A 23140-nucleotide genomic window follows, 5' to 3' on the forward strand; every position below is an offset into this window, starting at 1 on the left:
GTCCACACCATGGTGAGTATGAAGGTTCACACGGGGGTGATCGCAAAAAGAAGGAAGCAAGTAAGTGTAGGAGGCTGGCCTGGCTTATAGTGGGTACCTGATGGTACTTATACCTTGTGCCAGGTCCAGTTATCCCTTATTACTAGATTAGTAGTCTTCTAGCAGCTTAGGCTGATAGAGGTAGCTATAGCAGAGCAGCTTAGGCTGAACTAGGAGTCATGCAAAGCTCCTACTATACAACTTATATCATATAGCACTATCTCATGAGAAACACAATACTCAGAGTTACTAAAAATAAAGGTATTTTATTTTAGTGACAATATGCCAAAAGTATCTAAGAGGATATACTCCGTTAGGAGGTAAGTAAAATACACAAAATATACACACAAACCAAAATTAGGTAAGTAAACAGTTAGAAAAGTACTGCAAACACTGTAGAATACCATCAGATGCAATAGGGAGAAATAGGCCTAGGGGGAACACAAACTGTTGGACTTTTGGCCATACGCATGGTCATCCCTAGTCTTTTTGCCTCCTTCCTCCTGGTTTTTCTGACCTTTCGCTGTTGGCTCTAGGACTCTGAGCACTTTATCACTGCTGACCAGTGTTAAAGTGCAGGTGCTCTCCCATCTAAAGTTGGTATGATTGGCTTATACCTGATTGGCATATTTAATTTACCTATAAGTCCCTTGTACAGTGGTATCTCTATACCCAGGGCCTGTAAATTAAATACTACTAGTGGGCCTGCAGCGCTGCTTGCGCCACCCACTGAAGTAGACTTTCAAACCTGTCTCAGGCCTGCTAGCGCAGGGCCTGTGTGCGCAGTTTTCTGCCACAGGGACCTGGCATCTAAATTTACTTGCCAGGCCCAGGACTCCCCTTTTACTACATGTAAGTCACCCCTAAAGTACGCCCTGTGGGCAGGGTGCCATGTATGTAGAAAGGCAGGACATGTGCCATATTGCATGGCCTGTCCTGGTAGTGACAAACAGCCTAACTTGGTGTCTCACTGCTGTGAGTGCTGCCTTCTCATAGGATTGCATTAGAAATGCCCTGCCTTATGTGTAGGGGTAGTGTCTGATTTATGAGGGCTAGCGTAGGCGTGTTTGGTATGGTTGTGATGGTGATAATAAATACTGCTTACTGGCGTGGGTGTATTTTTTATTACTATCACAGAAATGCCACTTCTAGAAAGTGCGCATTTATCTGTGCTTATGATTCTGGTGTTTTGCAGCTTGACTCCAATCCACGTCTGGGCAGAGTGACAGTTGGGGCTTTGTGCATACTTTTCAGACAGCCTGTACACAGGGAGGGTGGAGGTGTCACTGAGGTGCATCTACATACTGAATAGTCTTCCTGGGCTGAGAGAAGGGAGAGGCGGGGCACACCTACATTTGTAAAGGCTGTGCCCTGGCCTCACACAATAGGGTCGTTAACCCCCCACTGATGTTTGGAGCCTGTGCTGAAAGGAGAGAGGGGGCACTCCCAGAACCAGTTGTAACTGGCTGGAACCTCCTCTCCCTACCACTGTAAAACACTGTAAGAACTGACTATAAGTACAGGGGAATTTTCCCCACAATTTGAACATTCTTGGAACTTGGAACTGGACACAGAACGCTGATGAATGGACTCACCAGGAAACCGCCATGGACTGCTGCTGCTGTGCTGACCTGTGACCTGCCTGGTCACTAGGAGGAACTGCCACCATCTGCACCCTTTGTGCTGGCCTGTAGCTGAGCCCACCAGCCCTGTGCTCCCTCTTGTTAAGTTGTTCCCAGGGGCAGGGTGCTGTGGCCCCTGACCCCTGCAACGATCTTCTACATCTTTGACAGGATGCTGGAGGAGAAACAGGCATTCTTTTAAGTGCTGGGCTGCTGATGCACTATAGCGCTTGGAAAGCGCTTTTCTTTTCCTAAAAGAAATCACCGCCGCAGCCCGGGCTTTTAAATTGTGCCCTTGCGCTTCCTGGAGCGCGTTTCTGCTGAGAGGAAATCACCGCCGCAGCCCAGGCTGCATAATTTTCGGAAGCGCTGTGAAAAGCGCTTCGTGAAAGAAAATCACCGCCGCAGCCCGGGGAACTTAATTCTGTAAAGCGCGAGGATCGCGCTCCGTTCCGTGCCCCCGGGGCACAAGAAATCCACCTGGGACGTGACAAGGAGCAAGCCTGCTCCTAGCGGTGCCCCCGGGGTAGGGATCGCTCCGAGGAGCGCCCCCGGGGCACCGGCCGGCCCGACCGGGTGCTGGCGTTGTGTGCGAGCAGGAGGGAGAGGAGGACGCCTCTCCCTCACCTGCTCCAGCCCCGGAGGGCTCTCTCGGCGCGTGCGGGCGGGGCAGCAGCCTCATCGGAGGCTCGCCCGTGCCGCCGGCTTTCTGGTGGGCCCCCTCGTGGGCCCAGGGCAATTGTGAAGGGGTCTCCCCTCTGAAAGGGCCAGCGGAGGCCCCGGGAGACCCCAGGAGTTTGCGGGCCCCCAGAGGGGCCCGTTCGCAGAGTGGAGGGGGTGCGTGGCGCCCCCCTCCAGATCCTCAGGATTTCCCTGACCTTGGCCCCCACAGGAGGGCCGGTGGAGGCCCGGGGGGCCCCCAGTGATTACGGGTCCCAGGAGGGGCCCGTCAGGAACGCTGAGAGGGTGCGTGCCGCCCCTCTTTGGCCCAAATATGCACAGGAGGCCCCCGTTTTGCGCAGAGGAGCGCCGGGGGCCCCATTGGTTGTTTAGGCACTGGAAGTGCCGCCCCATTATTCGTTTTAGGCACTGGAGGTGCCTTTTCATCATTTTTCAGGTACTTTAAAACGGACTAATGTAACGTTGATTTAAAGTTCTTTTTACAGACTTTGTAATTATGTTATATTGCCTGCCTGTCCTATGATGTGTTTACATATGTGTGCACATGTTCCTTTTATGGGCATGACTTGCTAATATGTGTGCTTAACTTGCCATAGGTTTTCTAATGTTCCTACTATGGGCGTTTTATGATATTCTTATGACAAGTGTGCTAATGTGATAACGTGTTTCCTGACTACTGCTTATGTTGCAGAATACTGAGTAACCTGTGTGTTATGTGTGACTACTGCTAGTTTGCAGAGTAACTAATGTGTAACGTTCTGACAACTGCTAAGGTAGCAGGATAGTACTGTTATGTGATGTTGGTCTAATAATTACGTTGTGTACAATACAGTGTATTTTCATATAATCTGGTGTTGTGTTTCCTTTGTGGTGGGGATATTGCGTCACATGTATGTGTGTGTTGTGCAAACGCTTTACGCATTGCCTCCGGGTTAAGCCTGACTGCTCGTGCCAAGCTACCAAGGGGGTGAGCAGGGGTTATCTTGGACGTGTAACTCCCTTGCCCTGACTAGAGTGGGTAAGTTCTGCCTGGCTGAGGTGCATACCCTAGCCAACCAGAAACCCCATTTCTAACATTGGAAGTCAGCGGTGAGGATAGGACTTGCGCTTGCACAATACCATTGTGACTCATTATTTCACTACAAGGATTGCGTTTAGACCATCACATGTTTGGCTTCTCTTAACTTTCTCTCTTTGGTCATTTTTCCTGTTTTCATTTCTTACGCTTGGGTATTGTGGTTGTCACAGTTGAGTTATTTGTACCTTTTCAAGATGGGGCTTACCTTTGATTTAGAGGACCTGCCGTTTTACACGCAGGAGGAATTAGAGGGGTTCTGTAGAGAGAGAGGGCTGCCTGTAGAAGGGGACCTCAGGAGATCTCTGAATTTCTTTGAAAGGTTTGTGACATTTACCCAGGGAGGGAGTGTGCGTAGGGGGTACCTAGAGGATCCTGAGTGTAGCGAGGGTTCCCAATGGGAGGGCTCCCAGACCTCATCCCTAGAGAGTGGTAGAGAGACTGATCAGGAGGGTGAGAATGACCGGTTGGGGACGCCAGTCGGCAGGGAAGGCCCCAGTGATAGGGAGTCCCTTGCTGGGTCCAGTGTAAGAAGCAGGGCTACCTCTCATTCCTTGACGCCTGATGAGCTAAGAGATAGGCGGGAAGAGAGGGACCTGAAGTTGCAGTTAGCGCGCCTAGCTGTTGAGGAGAGAAGGGCTGAGGTAGAGAAGGCCTTAGTACAGGAGAGAATGGCAGAGGCAGAGAGGGCCTTTGCCAGAGAAAGACTCGCTCTAGAGCGCAGTCTGAAGGATCTGGACTCACCAGCGCTGCAGGTGGAGTCCAGTGGTGGCAGCAATGTACAGTGCTGTAGCAAAGATGTTCCTCACATACCCATAGATCTGGTACCTAGGTTCCAAGAGGGGGGTGACATACGTCAGTGGTTAAAGGAATATGAGAGGGCTCTGGTAGAGCGCAGGATCCCTGAGAAGGATTGGGGAACTGGCCTAGGGAGTTTTATTCCTGAGGAGGGGAGGGATGCCCTACTGACTCTAGAAGAGAGTGACAGGGAGGGGTACTCCGCTGTGAAGAACGCACTGATTGTGAAGTATGGTTTTTCCCCTGAGGAATACAGAAAAAGGTTTAGGGGTGGTAAGAAACTGTCCCACCAGTCTTGGGAGGAGTTTGTGGAGGCTTGCTGCATTGCACTAGATGGATGGGTGAAGGGTAGCACAGTAAACAATTTTGAAGGGCTGTTTAATCTGATTCTCAGAGAGCACCTGTTTCGTTGTTGTTTTTCAGAGTTACGCCAACACTTGTCAGTGTGTGAGCTCTCTGACCCCAGGGAGCTTGCAAAGGAGGCAGACTTCTGGTTGCGTACCAGAGGGTCTGGTGTGACATTAGGGGGTGTTCCTAATGAGAGTGGTCTAGGTGTTTCCCAACAAGGTGTGGTGGGAAAGGAATGGAGTGTCCCAGGTAGGTCCCAGTGGACTGTGATGGGTGAGGGACCCCATGTCCCGTCTCCGAGGAGAGGGAATGGGGCTGGGCTGAGGCCCAAGGTGCCCAAGATACCGTCCCAGGCCCCTGAAGGTTCCATGAGTGAACGCCAGGAGGTGAGCCTAACCTGTGCCGTAAGGCCAGCTGTTCAGAAGGATCCCATTTTGTCATTAGGACTTAGGCGGGTGGCTGGTGATAGCGTTCCGCCGGTCCTGGTGTCTGGTAGTCTCGCTCTACAGCGGAGGAGGCGGAAATCCAGGCATAGGGTTGAGAGGGGGCTGCGGGCCCCAGTGGAGAACCTGGAGGGTCAGGGGTCAGCTCTGAGTGCAGAGCCCCCCAGGAATGACCTTGGTGAGACCATTTCTGGGCTGGGAGGAATCCAGACTCTGTCAGGTGGGCAGAGGTCAGGAGACCTGCGCCAGCCAGACTCTTGTGTGGCCCTTGGGGAAAGTGTTTCCCTGGTGGGGGGTAGGTGTGCCCCCCTGGAAGTCCTGGTGCGCCAGGCAATGATTCAACCGCAGGGTGGTGACTCTGGGTTGGATGATCAGGTTCAGGGGGTAAACTCTGACCTGATGGGGAGTACGTGTGCTCCCAAGGAAGTCCTGGTGCGCCAGGCAGTGGTTCAACCGCAGGGTAGTGACTCTGGGTTGGATTGCCAGATTCAGGGGGTAAGCTCTGATCTGGTAGGGGGTAGGTGTGCTCCCAAGGAAGTCCTGGTTCGCTGGGCAATGGTCCAGTCTAAGGGTGTCGTCCCTGGACTAGATAGACAGGTTCAGGGGGTAAACTCTGACCTGGTTGGGGGGGCGGTTAGTGCGCTCACCTCCCCGTGTGAAACTTCTGGTGGCTTCTCCCGAGGTGGGGAGATGCAGGACTCTGGAAGTGGGGTTCAGGGAGGGGGAAGCCCGCCCTGGACCCCGGTGCAACCCAAGGGTGTCGTCCCTAGGTTGGGTGGTCAGTCGCCAGGTAGTGATCCTGGGCTGGCGAGAAAGTTGTGCAGGGCTGCTGTACCCAGCACCCTGGCAAGTGTGGATTCTGATGATACCCCTCCTAGGAGAGGAGGGCGGGATCCTAGAAGGAGGGGTAGAGGGAGGAGAGCCTCGCCTCTAGCCCCTGTAAAACCTATGGGTGCGGACCCTAGGTTGGTGGATCAGTGGCAGGGTAGAGCCCCTGAACTGATCAGAAATGGAGTGGAGACAGGTTGCTTTGCACCTGGGGCTACCGCCCCCCACTCATTATGGTTTCAGAGACCAGAGGCTCCTAGATGGCCTGGGGCCTGGTTCTGGCCATTGGCAGCTAGAGAATCCCCGTGGGTTGGTCTAGGCTGCCTGGGACGCATTGACAGAGAGATCCCAGTGGAGTCAGGAAGGCGTAGAACTGGAACATGCCCCTGCTGTTGTGGGCCTGGGTCCTTGTTCTATCAGCCCAATCAGGGAAGTCCATCAAGGTATTGATTGTTCTCCCCTGGCTTTTGGCTGGTAGGGGGTTGTGTTGGACTTTTGGCCATACGCATGGTCATCCCTAGTCTTTTTGCCTCCTTCCTCCTGGTTTTTCTGACCTTTCGCTGTTGGCTCTAGGACTCTGAGCACTTTATCACTGCTGACCAGTGTTAAAGTGCAGGTGCTCTCCCATCTAAAGTTGGTATGATTGGCTTATACCTGATTGGCATATTTAATTTACCTATAAGTCCCTTGTACAGTGGTATCTCTATACCCAGGGCCTGTAAATTAAATACTACTAGTGGGCCTGCAGCGCTGCTTGCGCCACCCACTGAAGTAGACTTTCAAACCTGTCTCAGGCCTGCTAGCGCAGGGCCTGTGTGCGCAGTTTTCTGCCACAGGGACCTGGCATCTAAATTTACTTGCCAGGCCCAGGACTCCCCTTTTACTACATGTAAGTCACCCCTAAAGTACGCCCTGTGGGCAGGGTGCCATGTATGTAGAAAGGCAGGACATGTGCCATATTGCATGGCCTGTCCTGGTAGTGACAAACAGCCTAACTTGGTGTCTCACTGCTGTGAGTGCTGCCTTCTCATAGGATTGCATTAGAAATGCCCTGCCTTATGTGTAGGGGTATTGTCTGATTTATGAGGGCTAGCGTAGGCGTGTTTGGTATGGTTGTGATGGTGATAAGAAATACTGCTTACTGGCGTGGGTGTATTTTTTATTACTATCACAGAAATGCCACTTCTAGAAAGTGCGCATTTATCTGTGCTTATGATTCTGGTGTTTTGCAGCTTGACTCCAATCCACGTCTGGGCAGAGTGACAGTTGGGGCTTTGTGCATACTTTTCAGACAGCCTGTACACAGGGAGGGTGGAGGTGTCACTGAGGTGCATCTACATACTGAATAGTCTTCCTGGGCTGAGAGAAGGGAGAGGCGGGGCACACCTACATTTGTAAAGGCTGTGCCCTGGCCTCACACAATAGGGTCGTTAACCCCCCACTGATGTTTGGAGCCTGTGCTGAAAGGAGAGAGGGGGCACTCCCAGAACCAGTTGTAACTGGCTGGAACCTCCTCTCCCTACCACTGTAAAACACTGTAAGAACTGACTATAAGTACAGGGGAATTTTCCCCACAATTTGAACATTCTTGGAACTTGGAACTGGACACAGAACGCTGATGAATGGACTCACCAGGAAACCGCCATGGACTGCTGCTGCTGTGCTGACCTGTGACCTGCCTGGTCACTAGGAGGAACTGCCACCATCTGCACCCTTTGTGCTGGCCTGTAGCTGAGCCCACCAGCCCTGTGCTCCCTCTTGTTAAGTTGTTCCCAGGGGCAGGGTGCTGTGGCCCCTGACCCCTGCAACGATCTTCTACATCTTTGACAGGATGCTGGAGGAGAAACAGGCATTCTTTTAAGTGCTGGGCTGCTGATGCACTATAGCGCTTGGAAAGCGCTTTTCCTTTCCTAAAAGAAATCACCGCCGCAGCCCGGGCTTTTAAATTGTGCCCTTGCGCTTCCTGGAGCGCGTTTCTGCTGAGAGGAAATCACCGCCGCAGCCCAGGCTGCATAATTTTCGGAAGCGCTGTGAAAAGCGCTTCGTGAAAGAAAATCACCGCCGCAGCCCGGGGAACTTAATTCTGTAAAGCGCGAGGATCGCGCTCCGTTCCGTGCCCCCGGGGCACAAGAAATCCACCTGGGACGTGACAAGGAGCAAGCCTGCTCCTAGCGGTGCCCCCGGGGTAGGGATCGCTCCGAGGAGCGCCCCCGGGGCACCGGCCGGCCCGACCGGGTGCCGGCGTTGTGTGCGAGCAGGAGGGAGAGGAGGACGCCTCTCCCTCACCTGCTCCAGCCCCGGAGGGCTCTCTCGGCGCGTGCGGGCGGGGCAGCAGCCTCATCGGAGGCTCGCCCGTGCCGCCGGCTTTCTGGTGGGCCCCCTCGTGGGCCCAGGGCAATTGTGAAGGGGTCTCCCCTCTGAAAGGGCCAGCGGAGGCCCCGGGAGACCCCAGGAGTTTGCGGGCCCCCAGAGGGGCCCGTTCGCAGAGTGGAGGGGGTGCGTGGCGCCCCCCTCCAGATCCTCAGGATTTCCCTGACCTTGGCCCCCACAGGAGGGCCGGTGGAGGCCCGGGGGGCCCCCAGTGATTACGGGTCCCAGGAGGGGCCCGTCAGGAACGCTGAGAGGGTGCGTGCCGCCCCTCTTTGGCCCAAATATGCACAGGAGGCCCCCGTTTTGCGCAGAGGAGCGCCGGGGGCCCCATTGGTTGTTTAGGCACTGGAAGTGCCGCCCCATTATTCGTTTTAGGCACTGGAGGTGCCTTTTCATCATTTTTCAGGTACTTTAAAACGGACTAATGTAACGTTGATTTAAAGTTCTTTTTACAGACTTTGTAATTATGTTATATTGCCTGCCTGTCCTATGATGTGTTTACATATGTGTGCACATGTTCCTTTTATGTGCATGACTTGCTAATATGTGTGCTTAACTTGCCATAGGTTTTCTAATGTTCCTACTATGGGCGTTTTATGATATTCTTATGACAAGTGTGCTAATGTGATAACGTGTTTCCTGACTACTGCTTATGTTGCAGAATACTGAGTAACCTGTGTGTTATGTGTGACTACTGCTAGTTTGCAGAGTAACTAATGTGTAACGTTCTGACAACTGCTAAGGTAGCAGGATAGTACTGTTATGTGATGTTGGTCTAATAATTACGTTGTGTACAATACAGTGTATTTTCATATAATCTGGTGTTGTGTTTCCTTTGTGGTGGGGATATTGCGTCACATGTATGTGTGTGTTGTGCAAACGCTTTACGAATTGCCTCCGGGTTAAGCCTGACTGCTCGTGCCAAGCTACCAAGGGGGTGAGCAGGGGTTATCTTGAACGTGTAACTCCCTTGCCCTGACTAGAGTGGGTAAGTTCTGCCTGGCTGAGGTGCATACCCTAGCCAACCAGAAACCCCATTTCTAACACAAACCATATACTCCAAAAGTGGAATGCAAACCACAAATGGACCCCAGGCCTAGTGTAGTGTGTAGAGGGTCGCTGGGAGTATAAGAAAACACTAAGCGTGTCCAAGATAACCCACCCCAAGACCCTGAAAGTAGAAGTAAAGTTAACCTACTACCCCAGAAAGACAGTAAAGACGAGATAGGGAATTCTGCAAGGACAACAACTGACTGCAAAGCACTGAAGACTGATTCCTAGACCTGAGGACCTGTAAAGGAAGGGGACCAAGTCCAAGAGTCACGCAAGTGTCCAGGGGAGGCAGGAGCCCACTAAACCCCGGATGAAGGTGCAAAAGGGCTGCCTCCGGGTGGAAGAAGCCAAAGATTCTGCAACAACGGAAGGTGCCAGGATCTTCTCCTTTGGTCAGGAGATGTCCCACGGTGTGCTGGAGGACGCAGAGTTTTTTCCATGCAGAAAGACCGCAAACAAGCCTTGCTAGCTGCAAGAGTCGCGGTTGAGGATTTTGGGTGCTGCTAGGGCCCAGGAAGGGACAGGAGATCGCCCCTTCAAGGAGGAGACAGAGGGGGTGGTCAGCAACACAGAGAGCCCATGCAGAAGCAGGCAGCACCCGCAGAAGCACCTGAACAGGCACTTAGAAGATCTGAGGACAACCGTCAACTCAGAGCAGCAAAAGAGGGTCCCACGACGTAGGAGTTCAACTCAGTGAGCTGGGCAATGCAGGACCGAGTGCTGGGGACCTGTGCTGTGCTGTGCACGAAGGAAGTCTTGCAAACGTGCACAGAAGCCCGAGCAGCTACAGTTAACGCAGTACACAGGATTACTTTCTGGCGTGGGGAGGCAAGGACTAACCTCCACCAAATTTGGACAGAAGGGCCACTGGACTGTCAAAGACACTTGGACCCAGCTCCTGTGTTCCAGGGACCACGCTCGTCAGGATGAGAGGTGACCCAGAGGACCGGTGCTGCAGAAGTTTGGTGCCTGCGTTAGCATGAGGAAGATTCCGTCGACCCACTGGAGATTTCTTCTTGGCTTCCAGTGCAGGGTGAAGGCAGACAGCCCTCAGAGCATGCACCACCAGGAAACAGTCGAGAAGCTGGCAGGATGAGGTGCTACAATGTTGCTGGTAGTCTTCTTGCTACTTTGTTGTGGTTATGCAGGCGTCCTGGAGCAGTCAGCTGTCAATCCTTGGCAGAAGTCAAAGAGGGAAGTGCAGAGGAACTCTGGTGAGCTCTTGCATTCGTTGTCTGGTAAGATGCCCACAGGAGATACCCTAAATAGCCCTCAGAGGAGGATTGGCTACTGAGAAAGGTAAGCACCTATCAGGAGGGGTCTCTGACGTCACCTGCTGGCACTGGCCACTCGGAGCTGTCCATTGTGCCCTCACACCTCTGCATCCAAGATGGCAGAAGTCTGGGACACACTAGAGGAGCTCTGAGTACCTCCCCTGGGAGGTGCTCGTCAGGGGAGTGGTCACTCCCCTGTCCTTTGTCCAGTTTCGCACCAGAGCAGGGTTGGGGGGATCCCTGAACCGGTGTAGACTGGCTTATGCAAGGAGGGCACCATCTGTGCCCTTCAAAGCATTTCCAGAGGCCAGGAGAGGCTACTCCTCCCAGGCCCTTCACACCTATTTCCAAAGGGAGATGGTGTAACACCCCCAGGGGGGCAGAAACGTGTCAGAGGGTTGGGAACAGTGGTAGCTGCAGAGAAAACCTCGGAAAGTTAGTTTGGCAGTAACCGGGCTCTATGCTGGAGACCCGGGGATGCACGGAATTGTCACTCCAATACCAGAATGGTATTGTGGTGACAATTCCATGATCCTAGACATGTTACATGACCATGTTCAGAGTTACCATGGTGACGCTACATATAGGTATTGACCTATATGTAGTGCACGCGTGTAATGGTGTCCCCACACTCACAAAGTCTGGGGAAATTGTCCTGAACAATGTGGGGTCACCTTGGCTAGAGCCAGGATGCCCTCACACTAAGTAACTTTGCACCTAACCTTCACTAAATGAGGGTTAGACATATAGGTGACTTATAAGTTACTTAAGTGCAGTGTAAAATGGCTGTGAAATAATGTGGACATTATTTCACTCAGGCTGCAGTGCCAGTCCTGTGTAAGAATTGTCTGAGCTCCCTATGGGTGGCTAAAGAAATACTGTAGCCCATAGGGTTCTCCTGGAACCCCAATACCCTGGGTACCTAGGTACCATATACTAGGGAATTATAAGGGTGTTCCAGTGTGCCAGTCAGAGTTGGTAAAATTAGTCACTAGCCTTCAGTGACAATTTTAAAAGCAGAGAGAGCATAAACACTGAGGTCCTGGTTAGCAGAGCCTCAGTGATACAGTTAGGCACCACACAGAGAACACATATAGGCCACAAACGTATGAGCTCTGGGGTCCTGGCTAGCTGGATCCCAGTGACACATATCAACACATATCAAACATACTGACAACATAGGGTTTCCACTATGAGCACTGGGGCCCTGGCTAGCAGGATCCCAATGAGACAGTAAAAACACCATGACATATACTCACAAACAGGCCAAAAGTGGGGGTAACAAGGCTAGAAAGAGGCTACCCTCCTACAGATGGTCCCTAAGGATAAGGCTCTTATTCCTGCTTGCCGAATTGACTATAAAAAGGAGTTTGACAAACGCAAGGCTAAGTTAAGGGAGAGAACCTGGGATGACTTAGCCCAAGCATGTGAAATGGGGGACAGCGCATTGTTTTAGCAGGTACATTTTTATTTGGTGTGTATGTGCAAAGTCCTGGTGAAATCCAATGACATCTGACAATTCCCGACTAAAATGAAAGCACCCATACCCAATTATTTATCAGGAAATAAATTTATTGAGGGGGTGTATCACCCCAAACACCCCTCCTGGATCTACGACCCTGCCCTTTTGAAGACCCGGAATTTTAGGCCAGCATGCCCGGCCCTGATAATTCTCCAGCTTTTATCTGATGATCACCTTGTTTTTAAAGTATGTTGCTTTTTCAAGAGCTGCTTTGAGAGTAAGAGATTCTATGCTTGACGAATCATGCTGCAGGTCTTTGCCTCTTTATAACTGGAGGGATGTTTTTTAAAGCATCAAATTTTATTCTTCCAACTTTGTAATATGTATTTTAACTGTTTTGTCAGCTGCTTATTTGTGAAATGTAATGTGTGTATGTTTTTTTATGGTTACAATATAACTGAATAAAGTTTATTTGATGGTAATAATAGGAGATAGCCCACCCATGTCGTGACTCCAATGACCACCAAACATAGATTTCCCTTTATATCGTTCTAATATCATCATAATATCACCAAATATTTTCACTAATATCACTGCTCTTATGAAAGAGTAGAACAAAGTGATGTAAAAATACTTAAATACATTAATTTATAAATATTATTGGAGTTCCATCAGACAAGTATCATCTTTTAGGCTCATGTATACACCTAAAGTAATGGAAATCTATAATTTCATGGCTCGATCTAATACTGATGGGCTAATACAAAGGTGAAGAACATTGCTGGAAAAGTGGATTCTGATGGAGCTTTGGGAGGTTTTAATAATTAGAAGAATTAGAAGAAAGCCTTGGTAGGCTCGGTTTGGGATTTTTTTCAAAGAGGGAGTGAGGGCGGAAACCCTCAGCTTTTCTTTGAATTAGCAACATGTAAGGCAAGACGAGATTTGCAGCATGTCGATAGGATGAGGTTGGAAGAAAGTGAACTGACTAGATACATTGAGAGTAGGCAGGATAGACTTCAATTGCAGCCGGAGATAGCAAGTCTTTTATTAATATACGCTTTGGCTCTGAGGCTGCAGCTAAATTTCATTTATATAAGAGGCAATGCTGTGAACTGGGGGAGGCTATGGGGCGATTCCTGGCAAACACATTACACATAAAGAGGCTATCAATAAGATTGTAGCTAGAGAGGTTCAGGCTGGTCATCTGTGTGAATCCCCCACGGACACCCTAAGGGTTTTCAGGGAATTCTGTGCAGCTCTTTATAGGGGAGAGCCACCTCTCTCAGGGACTAGCAGCACAGACTTCCTCCAAGGGCTGTCCACACCTAAGATGAATAAGGAGGAATAGGCTATATTAGAGGCTCCTATAACTGCAGGGGAAACCTATGAAGTCATTTGTCAGCTAGTTCCGGGAAAGGCCCAGATAATACCCCGGTTAAGTTTTACAGATTTTTCATCTGGGAGATTCAACACGACATGCTGCTGACCTTGCAAGCCCAACTAGGGACAATTCCAGGATCATGGGAAGTAAATAACATTGTGGTGTTCAGAAAAAAAGGGGAAGCCAGCGGAATTGCCAGAATCATACAGGCCAATCTCTCTTATTAACTGTGATGGGAAGATCTATGAGAAGGTATTGGCCTGCAGACTAGGGAAAGTGACATCCCCTCTAGTATCTCGGTGTCAACATAGTTGTATTCTGGACAGAAGCACAACAGACCATGTCCGTAGAGTCATTACGCTTTTTGACACCGCATCAGCCACCGGATCACCTCTCAGACTTCCTTTACTCTATGCTGAAAAAGTGTTTGATCGTGTACCATGGTAGTTCTTATCTGCTGTGTTACAATGGAAAGGCTTTGGCAATAATTGTATTCAATCTATCAGAGCTCTGTATATGACACCCAGTGCTAGGCCTAGGATAATTGGACAAGAGCTGGAGAGTTTCATTATCTCAAGGGGCACCAGACAAGGATGTCTGTGCACCCCACTTTTAATTGCTTTATACATCCTTTTTTACAGAAGCTGGAGGAGAGCGCCAAAATCAAGCCTGTCATAGCTCATCAGATTAAGTATAAGGCCCTGGCATACACAGATGATATGGCAATCCTTACTGCGGCCCCATGTCCGGCGCTTCCAGCGATCGCGGCTCAGGATCGTCTGTTTGGATTGCATTCTGGCTATAAGCTTAATGAATTTAAGACATAAATACTGTGTACCGAGGGTGTTGCTTTTAATTTTAAGGATCCCCGAGTAGTTACGGAGGCCGTAAATCTTGGAGTGAAACTTACAACAGATGTAGATAAGATTGTTAAATTAAATATGTCACCAATGCTAGGCAACATTAAGCGGGATTTGGAGGGGGTAGATTTATCTGCACTTGACAATATTTGCGATGGGCAATGTTTTAAAAATGGGTATCTTGCCTGAGGTGCCATACCTTTTTAAAACAATCCTACTAGAAATTAATAAGAGCTGGCTGTCAAGCCTAGAAAGGATTTGCAGTAGGTTTCTCTCGCGGTATCATAGACCTAGGAGAGCAGGAGTGGATGATTCTGCCATGTCTCCGGGGGGAAATGGTCGGTTCCTAGCTTTAAACTGTATTATTGGGCTTGCATGTTACAGCACATCGGTTTCTGCTCTCTGATACATTGAGTAAGGTCAGTTTCGCTGAATCTCCAACCATTCATGAGCTAAGTTCGGGGAATCAGGCCAAAGGTTATTTTGACTTGAATTTAGAACCCAGCTACTATTAAAAAAACTAGGTTCAAGACCATGAAGGTTGCATTCAGGGTGTGGTGTCAGGTCAAACAGCTGCTGGGTATTCTGCAGCTAAATCTATATACACCCATGACGGCCGTCGCCATACTTCCATCTGCATTTCGAGACTATGTAGTAACCAAACGGGTGACATCTTTGGGTGGTTCCTACACCAAGGGGCAACGCTGTGCTTTCACAGATTACAGGAGTGGTTTGGTCTTCCCGGAGGAGACTTTTTTAACATTCTTGCAGCTGTGGGCTTTTTTAAGCAGGCATATGAGGGATTGAAAATCTGTTACTAAAATCCCCCTGGTCGAAGCTATTAAACAGAAAGCCATGATTGGCACAATTTATGAAGTATTATTACAAGAGTTTCCGGATGGACTTGAGGCACAAAATGCCATATGGGAGACTCAGCTAGCAATAGAAGGTCCCTATTTACAGGAGTCTTTAGAGCGGTGGAACAGGGGTCTCTTAACTGCAAATTTAAAAAGCCAACATTTCATGACAGTAGGTGACAAAATAGGGGGGAGGGTTAGGCTCGGGGTAACTGCAATAGACGTGGGGCTAAGGCGGCAGACTCTCTGCATATGTTTTTTTCTTGCCCTAAACTGCAGGGCTTTCTGTATGAGATTGGGATCTTCTTAGGAGCAATTATGGGGGACACATATTCATATTATGCCTGCTCTGATGATTCTGGGAGTGAAGGGCAATGATGGGTGGAAACGTGAGGCAGGTCTCTTATTTGTGGTTTAGGTCTGTTGCCCGACTGTGTATTACCTCTTAATGGCTTAGTCTGTCCCCCCTCACGTTTAGAGCTTGGAGAGCTAGGTTGTTCGCAATTTATCACATGGAGACCTCATTACATGAATATAACGGGGTGTGAAAAAAGTGGTGGGACTCAGGATATGGGCCCCAGTCACCAAATGGATTGCAGGATTACTGAGATAATATTTAGGCTGATAGAGCGCCATGTGCTCCTAATCATATATTGATCTGGAATACCCTTTTTTTCTTGTCTTTTTTTGTGGATGTTTTATTGGCTGCTGTTATTCATGATGCATGATATTTTCTCAATGAATAATGAATTAGGAGATTTACGTTTACATATATTTATATCTGGTGAAATATTTTGGTACTTTTTAATGAAAAAAGGGAAAAAAGTAGAGGAAAGCCTTTATATCTCCTTGTACAATGCAATCTGAACGTGAAACTCAAGATAACTGCAGAGAAGATCATTAATGGTTCGGGGAGACGTCAATACTAGGAAATTATTATTATTAACAATTTAAATACAAAAATGTAATGCAGGGTGGCTCAGTTGGCATCTTTTTTGATTCACAGAAACAAACGCCTTAGATATTTTGGTTCTTTGAAAAGAAGCAACAGATGACCCTGATACACTTGAATGAAGGTAACAGCATGTGGGCAATTTCTACTTCTTCCTGCCTGGGTTCACCATGCCTTGCATAGCAGATCTAGACAGGAAAAATGAACACTAGAAAGCATGCTATACAAAGGGCAGACCTTTCAGTGGTCTGAAACACCAGTTAAATGTTTCTGAGGTCTGAAACGGCTCAGACTGTGCCACTGGAAATCAAATATAAATGAGGTGGGGAAGCAATGTGTTTTGCAGAGTAGGACATCAGGCTGATTATGGCAGATGTCCTGCTTTCTCCATAAGTCCCTAAGCCTCTTTAATAGCCCGATTAAAGCTATAGATAACTGTATAGCCCAACAAAGGCGCCATTGTATGTTTATGGTAAAATAAACATCAAGACATTCGGATTGTGATAAAGGACATCTGTAAGAAAGTGGATTATTATTTGGTGTGGTTGGGAGTCCACCAAAAGAAATAAGGCCACAAACATGTTAAGTTGAAACACAGTTTCAATAATTTAAACCTTGGCTAAACCTCAGGTAGCTATGCCAAAGATCGGATAGACTTAACTATATAGAGGGAAATGTAATGAGCAAAATTACACCAAAATGGCAAAAAACCCAATAAGACGAGTTGAAGATATGAATTTTTAAATATTTAAGGCAAAATGCTGCACAGGACAGTAAGGTACGACCTAGGTGTGAGTTCAGGCCAACCAAGATGGGGTGTGGGTCAGACACACCAAGTGAAAGATTTTACCTTCTGAATTAGTTTTTTAAATGGAGGCCAAACTTCTCTATCGGGGCACGGTTGTAGGCTGTATCCATAGAAGTCCTCTTGAAGCTGGATAGCCATTCTACAAGGTCCCACTGAAGTTGCCTTTATTTCATGAAAATCTAAGAGAGGGAGGAATTCAAATTTTGTAGCTGCAAGAATCCTCACATTGGGCAGATACTTTTTGTGCCTTCCAACTGTCAAGATTTATACCTTCGGACTTAGGTCCCAGTTTATGGTGGTAAGGATACTCCATCGCAATGCAGTATCATTACTGCCAAAAATGCTGTCGGCCCACCTAATTTACATGCGGACGGACCTTAGGGTTCATTATGGTGGAGACAACTCTGTCTCTGCCGGATTAATCCCCTCCGACAGTGCTGGGAGCCAGGGCTGTATGAGAAATGGCTACATCCGCCCACCCAATTTAGATGGCTGGACAAGTGGTCATCTTTTACTGTTCCTTACTGCAAGGTTATATCTGGCAGTAAGGGACAGAGAAACTATTATAATGCTCCTTGCCAGGGGGGAACCTTCCCTTGGTGAAGGGAACATTCCTTTTTTCCTTTCAAAAAGAAAATCTAGTTTCAGGATTTTTTTTTAAAACGAAAAAAAGGATACTGTTTGCTACAGGGCAGTATCCTTCTGACACAGCCCTGTAGCAAACAGTGAAGTGCATTGACAGGAAACCCTGTGATGGCAGATCCTGCCAATGCCTTTATAAATGACTGCCTAATTAGCAGTCATTTATAAATCTAGCGGGTGGAGTAGTCACACCTAGCAGACATAAAGTCCTCTGCCAGGCCAAGGGAGAATATTCAGTCCATCAAGAAATAAATAGTACCCTTAGAATGTTTATGCAGCTCAAAATCCTCCAGCAGGGCAACTGTGAAGCTGTATTTGATCAAGTCCCTTTGAAATCAGACACATTTACAGTGATATCTTGCTTACGCTTGGGAGGTCTTGGAAGTCCAGAATTGTTTTAAGGCCCAATTTTTTTGAGGTCTGGAGAATCTCCTCTGAGCACTTCTAAGGCTTTAAAGTCCTCTGGGACAGCACTTAGGATCCAGGATGCATGTCAGCAGAGGCCAACAGTAGGGTCCAGTCCAGTTCCAGTTGCCACTGGTCAGCTGGTCCCTTCAGGAACACAGCCTCTTAAAGCTTATTGTGTCTCTGTAGCCACATAGGAGGTCAGCTAGCTGACCCCTGAAGTCCATGTCTTTGTCCCCGGTACAAGTGGGAGTAGGACTAAATCTGCAGGTGTCCACACAGATCTCAAACAACAAAACCTGTTCTTCTTTTCTTCTACAGGTCCAGAGAGTGATCTGCTGAGCAGTGGGTGAGAGGCCACTTATGTGGATTTTACTAGCTAGTAGGTGGAGGTGACTCCTGGGCGCACCCTAACTATTGAGGAAAACATTCCCAATGGCAAACCTTCCCACTTTTGCAGCACATCCTGTTTGCTATTTCAAACTATCTATCTGTGCAAAATCCAAGATGGCGCAGCCTTTCAGTACTTTGAGGTGGCTGGGGTGCCAGCCATGGGAGTGTTTAGGGTAATGAGCAGTCACCTCCACCTCAGCTACACTAAACTGGTCTGTGGCCAGCTGTCCTCTCACCTGGCTGGTGTGAAGGGGGCTACTGAGAACCCAGTGAACAAAAGGATTTTCTTTCAAATATCTTCTTTTACACTAACTGTTGGGATTGACCATCTTTTGCTTGGTTTTCCCCTAGATGTTTGCCTTCAGTTGTTGAACCTGTGTTTGTTGGCCATAGAACTATGTGTGCTTTACCCCTGCCAACCAGTGGTAAAGTGCTTGTGTTCACCTTTTTAAAATGTTGGTAAAGTTGGCATACACCTAGTTGTCACATTTAATTCCCATGCAAGGCCTTAGTCTATGGTACTACATGTAGTCAGGGCTTGTAAATTAAATACTACGAGTGGGCTGCAGCACTCATTGTGCCACTCACTAAAGCGCACAGTAAAAACCTGTCTCTAGGGCATCACCGCAGCCTTATACAGCCATTTCGACCTGTCAAAAGTAACCCTTTTGACAGTCTGAAACCTTATTTTTAAATACTTACTTGTTACCCTAGAGGTAGACCTGAAAAGTCAATTGGGCATGGTGCATACTATAGAAATGTTGGACATGGATATTCAGTGTTTTACATGCCCAGGAATGTAAAAAACCTCCAAAGTCATTCTTCGCTGTGGCAAAACTGGCTCTTTTATAGGGAAGCGCTGGGTTATAAGATCTTATAACTCAATTTTTTTAGTTTGGGAGCACCTAGAAACGTGATCCAAGGATTCATATTAATGGTAATTTAAAATCTAAATTAATGAGAAAGTAAGAATTTATATTACTATATATACACTTTTAGAAAATTGTCCCTTTCCTGATCAAAACTAAAAGCCTTTCTGTAAGGTCCAACTGTCACCTGACTACTGATGGCACCCCTGTGGTGAGACGTGTATCTCTCTGAGACAGAGTAAAAGGGTCCTGGTTGTGGAGGGAAATTTCCCCCTTGCCAAGATGGCCTGTGGGCTGTGCCTATCCCTTTCCAGAGCTAAAAAGCATGCCTACACTGTCACTGGCAGATGAAGCTCACACCTAGGCCTGCCTATCTTTTGTCTCTCTGGTCAGGGCTGCTTCACGTCTAGCTTGTAGCGTGTCCCACCGATGGCTCTTCAATGGCCACTTTTTCTCCAGAAAACTTTTTAAGTATGAAGGTAGACTTACCAACAGCATGAACTTGGTCCCTGTATATACCAGGTGTTCCATTGTAGTTGGCATTTACTCATGATTTACGCAAGTAGATACCAGCGGTTGGCACTTAGCACTTTTTGGAGCTACTTTTACCTCAAACATTAAAAACTCATATCTACGATTCTACTTATTGAATTTTTACTGTTTTGTGTCATTTTGTTCATTTGAGGATTCTCTAATATTCTAATTTATTTTGGGATTTTTCTTGTGTTATGTTTACGTTATTACTGTTTGGGTATTGCATAAATACTTTACACATTGCTTCTAAAGTTAAGCCTGACTGTTGTGTGCAAAGCAACCTGAGGGTTGAGCATAGGTTTATTTAGTGCTTTTTTGTGCTTCACCACAACAATGAATGTGATTATTATTTGAGGTGGAGTCTCATCTGCCTCAAATAATACTCCAGTTTCTTACACTAACTACGAATGAGCAGGCCTTAACCTAGTCCATTACAAGTTTATGAAGTTTCAGAACTCTTCCCCAGCTGCCATTCCTGAGCTAATACGAGTTACATACCTGACATCAAGGGTTTCTTGCCAAAAGGCATAAGCCATTGCTTCTGCTATGTGAGCTGTTTTCACACCACATTAAGGGGAGGCACTAGCAGGGGCCAGCTGATGGCAGGCTAATGCTAATTCTCTGATTACAGGTTCAGACAGGCAAAGTGTATTTTTTTAAATTCATGCATCCTAAATATGTATTAAAAATGTGACTTTGGTTTTTAATAAACATTAAAAATAGTGTTTGAATTATTTCAAAGCTTGCTTTAAACCAATGTCAGCAGAGGTATTATTTTATTCTGAACTTTTGTTTTTGTCAAAGGGCAACTACAGTCATTCACCGTGAAAATAGTTTTTGAAGGCTTGTCATTTTAAGTACATACAAACACTACATTTTTGCATACACCACTTTTAAATACTAGCCACCCTACCTTGTGGGCTGTAAGGCCTACTTAGGAGTGACTTGTTTATGATTTTAAAATCGAGTTATTTACATTCAGAACATATTATGGCAGGTTCACCTGCAGGTATAAAAAGCTGCAGTGGGCATGCTCCACATTTAGGCCTGTAATACTGTTTCTATTGGGTACTCCAGTGGATAAATGCTGCAATACATGTGAATTTTAAATTTCCATGCCAATTGTGTTTCCTGAAAATACTATAAGTTCATATACTATGGCCTTAGAGTAAAATTAAATATGTAAATTGGGAATTAGACAGTTTTTCCATATTTTAGAGAACAGGGCACACACACTGGGGCCCGGGCAGCTGTTCCCCAGTGTGCAGAGTTAAAAAACCAGCAAGACCAGGCAGCAAAAAATGGGTGTGAATACACCAAAGGAAACACTTTGGGGGTCATTTTGAGGTTGGCAGACGGAAAAGGCCGTATGCCAAACTCCCGCTGTCAGGTTGCCACTAGTGCGGGTGCCTTCCAGCAGGCCCCATTACGAGTTACCCACTGGCCCAGCGGGGAACAGCCTACAACATTGATGCTGGCTTGTAAATGAGCCAGCGGCAATGTTGCTGTGGGTAGGGTGCACCAGCACCCGTAGCGCAGTTCACTGTCTGCAATTCTGAAAGTGAACTGCACAAAGGGGCTGGGCATTGGGGCCCCGGCAGTGCCCATGTCAAGTGCATGGGCAGTGCAGGGGTCCCCCTGGGTTCCCATGCACCCCATCCCTGAAAGCCTTTACAATGTGGTACTACCGCCATGTAAAGGCTGGTGGAGAGGGGGGTAGTAATCGCTGTGGAGGGAAACTGGTAGTGCTGGCGGTTCAATCGTGGTGCAATCATCATGGTATTAATGTGATGGTCAGACCACCGCCAAATCGGTTAGACCACCATTCTCTGGCGGCGTCAGACCACCACTATGACCCTGGCCATCTAAAGACCACCAGGGTCGTAATGAGGCCCTTAGAGTATCTTTTTGGAGAGGTATCATACTTTTTAGACTTGTTTTTGATGGCGTTAGTATTCTTTGTGTTGTGACACAGTCATTCAATGTCACAGCATGTGTGTTCTGACACTGTAGGGTAATGGTAATTTTTGGCAGAAAACACTGAACTGTCATTGAAGATAAATGTTGCATGTGGGCTTGTAGGAAGGTAGCCTCTTTCTAGCCTTGCTACCTCCACTTTTGACCTATTTGTGAGTATATGTCAGGTTATTTTCACTGTCTCACTGGGATCCTGCTAGTCAGGACCCCAGTGCTCACAGTGAAAACCCTATTTGTCAGTGTGTTTTATATGTCTCACTGGGACCCTGCTTGCCAGGACCCTAGTTCTCATAGTTTGTGGGCTGAATGTGTTCCCTATGTGGTGCCTAACTGTGTCACTGAGGCTCTGCTAATCAGAATCTCAGTGCTTATGCTCTCTCTGCCTTAAAAATTGTCACTGCAGGCTAGTGACCATTTTCTCCAATTCTAATTGGCACACTGGGACACCTTTATAATCCCCTAGTATATGGTACCTAGGTACCCAGGGTATTGGGGTTCCAGGAGATCCCTATGGGTTTCATCATTTCTTTTGCCATCCATAGGGAGCTCAGACCAATATTACACAGGACTGCCACTGCAGCCTGAGTGAAATAACGTCCACGTTATTTCACAGCCATTTTACACTGAACTTAAGTAACTTATAAGTCAACTTATAACTTATAAGTCACCTATATGTCTAACCCTCACTTAGTGAAGGTTAGTTGCAAAGTGTGAGGGCACCCTGGCCCTAGCCAAGGTGCCCCCAAGAAAGCATCTTCAGTGCTTTGCAATCTGTTGTGGTCTTTGCAGAATCTCCTATCACGATTTTAGTGTGTTTCTGGGGAAGTACGGTAACTTTACTCCTACTTTATAGGGTATTGGGGTGGGGTATCTTGGACACCCTTGGTGTTTTCTTACACTCCCAGCGACCCTCTACACACTACACTAAGCCTGGTGTCCCTAAGTGGTTCGCATTTCACTTTCTTAGCATGTGGTTTGTGTTGCCCGTAGGCCTATTGCATCCTATTGTATCCTACAGTGTTTGCACTACTTTTCTAACTATTTACTTACCTGATTTTGGTTTGTGTGTATATTTTGTGTATTTTACTTACCTCCTAAGGGAGTATATCCTCTGAGATATTTTTTGGCACATTTTCACTAAAATAAAGTACCTTAGGAGTATTGTGATTCTTATGACATAGTGCTATAGTCTAAGCTGCTCTGCTATAGCTACCTCTATCAGTCTAAGCTGCTAGAACACTACTAATCTACTAATAAGGGATACCTGGACCTGGCACAAGGTGTAAGTACCACCAGGTACCCACTATAATACAGGACAGCCTCCTACAGGGCTGCAGTGGGTAATTACTTCACCCTGGTTGAAAATGTATAGCTCCAGGCATACCATTGACTCCTAACTGGCTACATGTTAAAACACAGCAGGAACAAATGTTAAAAAAGTGTTTTGCAATGTAGGGAAAACTATTTTT

Source organism: Pleurodeles waltl, chromosome 3_1 (assembly GCF_031143425.1).
Source record: "Pleurodeles waltl isolate 20211129_DDA chromosome 3_1, aPleWal1.hap1.20221129, whole genome shotgun sequence".
NCBI classification, from domain to species: Eukaryota; Metazoa; Chordata; class Amphibia; order Caudata; family Salamandridae; genus Pleurodeles; species Pleurodeles waltl.